This window comes from Trifolium pratense, linkage group LG1, assembly GCF_020283565.1.
Source record: "Trifolium pratense cultivar HEN17-A07 linkage group LG1, ARS_RC_1.1, whole genome shotgun sequence".
Taxonomy (NCBI): Eukaryota; Viridiplantae; Streptophyta; class Magnoliopsida; order Fabales; family Fabaceae; genus Trifolium; species Trifolium pratense.
The window spans coordinates 45,447,379-45,451,883 of record NC_060059.1 but is presented as its reverse complement, the minus strand read 5'-3'; the positions used below and the strand labels follow the sequence as shown (position 1 = coordinate 45,451,883).

Genomic DNA, 4,505 nt, shown 5'->3' with positions numbered 1-4,505 from the left:
CATCTTTTTTTTTCTTATATGTTTTCAAACTTGGGTTATCAAACAAAGAATATTTTTCTTTCGGCTCAACGGGGTTAACAAAGGATATAAGATAAGGAATGGTGGCTTCAAAAAGGCTCAAGGTACAAACAACATGCCTCAGTGTGTAATTCAAAGCAATCAATCAATTAAAAGAACATAAGCAAGTTCTAGAGAATTAGCTAAGTTGTGGAATCTCTCATGACAAGAAAATTTATGTGTTTGGGCTCGAAATCTCACGGCTTGGCCGGATTAACGAGTGGTCAATGTTTGAGAAATTTCCTCAACTTTTCTAATTATCATCAAATATGACAATCAATTAAACAAGGGAATCACAAATTCATGTATCATGGATGCTAACATAGATGACTTTTAATGGCATTTAAACAAAACTATTCGAACAATGCACAAGTTTTCAAATAGACAAAAACATTCATAAAAGACAAAATTAAATTCAAGGGAAGTGATACTAACCAACAGTAGAGCAGTCAAAAGTGGGAAGAACCACCCCTTTTTTTTTAACATTGGCGCGGGGATCCGTAAGGCTTGAGTCGGACGCAACACCAAATTTTTTTTTCTCATGTTTTTTTTTTAAACTCCACTCTACTCCTTTGCTTAACCTGCAAGCACAAACAAATGTAGCAAAAACCAGATGTTAATAAATAAAACCTTGGGTTGCCTCCCAAGCAGCGCTCGTTTAAAGTCCTGAGCTTGACGCACCATCATCCAAGTTAGGGAGGATACTTCAAATTTGATTTCCCCCGTCTCCTCTTTTCCTCCTTCTTCAATGGGGTCACATTGCGATCACAAAGCAACAATTTTTTGATGACCGGATGACTCACAAACTTTATCCACTTGTGCTTCCATTTTTTTCTTTTCTTCTTCTTTAGCCTTTTAGGAGCTTCCATGGAATCTTCCATACTAACTTCCCTTTTTGGACCCACATGAACCGAATTTACCTGAAAGCTATCGGAAATAATACTCATCAAACCAATTTCAAATATCTTCATCACTTCATTCTTCACCAAGTCTTCCAATGTTGTAGTCGAGAGCTCTTGAGATGGGACCACCGAATTGGAATCCTCTTCATTCTTCAGCTTGTGCAAGCAAAAGGCTGGAATTACACCATTCAAATCCCAACCCATGACACCATCATCCATTTTCAAATATTTCAAAATTTTCTCTTCTTCCAAAGGAGTGAGCAAGCTACTAATGATCACAGGTTGCTTACAACCATCTCCCAAAAATACATATTTCCAATTAGGAGGGAGTGCTTTCAAATCCAGAGAAATTGACTTTGTTGCTTCTTTCTTTGAGTTCCCAATCTCATCTTCAATGACATCCACTTTAAAGCATTGTGGAGTCACATCTTGATTTCTTATACATTCAAAGATATTGAAGTTAACTTGCTCATCATTGAGCCTCAACATTAAATCACCCATCTCCACATCAATTAGAGCTCTCCCGGTTGCTAGAAAGGGTCTTCCCAATAACAAAGGCATTTCGGCGTTTTCTTCCATATCGAGAATTACAAAATCCACCGGAAAGACAAATTCGGCCACTCTTACCAAAACATCTTGTAAGATTCCATAGGGGTACGTGATGGACCGATCCGCAAGAGATAACTGCATCTTTGTGGGTTTAGCTACGGCACCGGGTATTTTTTTCATCATAGAGAGGGGCATCAAGTTGATGCTTGCTCCTAAGTCACAAAGTGCTCTCCCAACATGTAAATTCCCAATAGAACAAGGTATAGTGAAACTACCGGGATCTTTCTTCTTTTGTGGGAGTTTTCTTTGAAGAATTGAACTACACTCTTCCGTCAACAACACGGTTTCATCCTCTTTAGGCTGCCTCTTCTTAGTCAACAACTCCTTCATGAACTTGGCATACATAGGCATTTGCTCCAAAGCTTCCATAAACGGAATTGTGACTTGAAGGCTATTAAACATCTCCATGAACTTCTTAAAGTCGATATCTTTTCTCTTACTCTTCTTTTTGTGAGGGTAGGGTAGCTTCTCATGAGGTAGAACTACTTGAGCTTTTTCTCCATCTTTCAAAATTTTACTCTTAATTTTCTTCAAATTTGAGTCGTTATCGACAAACCTTGCATCATCTTTTTTCTTCTTTCTCTCATTTTCAACTCCTCCCTCTTTTTCTTTTTCTTTCTCACTTTTTTCTACTTCTTCATTTTCACTCTTCCCTTCTACCACCTTCTTCTCACTCTCACTAGACACACTACTTTTGTTCTTCCTTATGTGTGGATAAGGTAACTTCACATAATAAGGAATTTTTTGAGGTCCCTCTTTCAAAAGTTGACTTTTTATCTTCCTTAACATTGAATTGGGATCAATAAGTCTTTCTTTCTTACTTTTCTCTTTTTTTTCCTCACTCTCATTTTCTACTTTTTTTTTGTAACAGCCCCCGGGCCCCATCATGGCGATCCCGGTGCTTTACCTCACGATCTTCTCCACCCCCCTCTCTAGTGGAGTTTTTGCCTTCCGTGGGAATCGAACCATGTACCCTGGGGTTCAAGTACATGTTCAATCCATTCCCACTATTTTTTTGTAACAGCCCCCGGGCCCCATCATTGCGATCCCGGTGCTTTACCTCACGACCTTCTCCACCCCCCTCTCTAGTGGAGTTTTTGCCTTCCGTGGGAATCGAACCATGTACCCTGGGGTTCAAGTACATGTTCAATCCATTCCCACTACCAATTGGGCTACGTAGCTCAATTGGTAGTGGGAATGGATTGAACATGTACTTGAACCCCAGGGTACATGGTTCGATTCCCACGAAAGGCAAAAACTCCACTAGAGAGGGGGGTGGAGAAGGTCGTGAGGTAAAGCACCGGGATCGCCATGATGGGGCCCGGGGGCTGTTACAGAACCCCTACTCCGGATCGGAATCTCAATGTCCCAACTTGCATTTGTCACATTTCTATGAGTCTTGCGATTATACCGACCCACCGGGGGTAAGTGAATCGGATAAAAGACTAAGGTTGTTCAAACACTCTCTCACCGGCCGTGCTAAGGATTGGTTGGATACAATACCCGCCGGAACTATTGAGACATGGAGACAGCTTGAAAGGAAGTTTTTGGACCGCTACTTTCCTATTCACAAGTTCTTGGAAAGGAGAGCGGAAATTAGTAATTTCGAACAAGCGGATGGAGAGACACTTTATGATTCTTGGGAGAGGTTCAAGGTGTGCTTAAAAAGGTGTCCCAATCATGGTTTCGACGGCCACAATCAGATGCAAATGTTTACACAAGGGTTGAGGCCGCAAACACGCATGATACTTGACGCATCAGCTGGTGGCTCATTGAAAAATAGGGATGAGGCTGAAGCAAGAGAGCTGGTGGAAAGTATGGCTCAAAACGAGTATAGGGCTACCAATGATAGAGGAGCCAACAAGAGAGGAGGAGTCTTGGAGCTGGACACACAAACAGCTCTATTAGCTCAACAAAAGCTAATGACTAGCCAAATGGAAGCGATGATGAAGCTGCTGTCCAATCCACAAGTTCAAACTTCTTCAATAGGTAAAATTGATAATGTGCGTTGTGATTTCTGTTTGCAGGACCATCCCAATGGTGGTTGTTTTATGGAAGGCTCAGAGGAAGCTCGATACTTAGCTAATTTCCGGAAACCGTACAACAACAACAATAACGGTTCCGGATGGGGAAACAATATGCAAGGTCAAGGTTCAGCTCAACAGCAGCAAAGGCCTCCATCAAGGATGGAAGAGACTCTTAATCAGTTCATGCTCATGACCCAAAGCAACTTCGAAGCAATGAAGTCAAGTCAAGAGACCTCAAACAAGAACCATGAAGCATCCATCAAGAATCTTGAGGTACAAATGGGTCAACTCTCAAGACAGTTTTCAATGTTGCAAAACCAAGGAGGTTTCGGTGGAAACACTCATGATAATCCGAAAAATGAAACTTGCAATGGAATCACTTTGAGGAGTAGAGAGGTACCGGAAAGGCCAACTGTGGAGAAGCCGTTGAAAAAGAAAGTCATTAAGGGAGAGGTTGAAAATAAGCAAGAGGTTGTAGTTGAAAATGAGAGACATGAGGGAGAAGTCGAAAATGAAAATTTGTCTAAGAAAATGGAGATTAGTGAGGATAAGGAAGAAGAAGTTGAAAAACAGAGGGAGATAAAAGAAAAAGAGAGGAAGAAGGTGGAGAAAGGAAAAGGTGTTGATGAATCGCCATATGCTAGGATGCCTTATCCTAGGAAGAAGAAAGTTAAGAATCTTGAGCGAGAGAAGGAGTTCAAGAAGTTTATGAAGGTGTTGAACAAGCTTGAGATGGCTATACCTTTGGTTGAGGCATTGGAACAAATGCCAAGTTATGCAAAGTTTTTGAAGGAGCTGCTTACAAAGAAAAGAAAACCGCTAGATGATGAAATGGTAAGTATGACTGAAGAGTGCAGCGCCCTCATCCAACGGAAGCTACCTCAGAAAAAGAAAGATCCGAGGAGTTTTA

At 41.1% G+C, this 4,505-nt stretch overlaps 1 non-coding gene across 1 annotated transcript; it reads right to left on the bottom strand.

Moving 5' to 3' along the window:
• Positions 1-3,148: 3,148 nt before the first annotated feature.
• On the bottom strand, positions 3,149-3,255 carry LOC123903384. The gene has a single exon (XR_006807960.1). It is a non-coding gene; the product is annotated as a small nucleolar RNA R71 (small nucleolar RNA).
• Between the last annotated feature and the right edge of the window lie 1,250 nt (positions 3,256-4,505).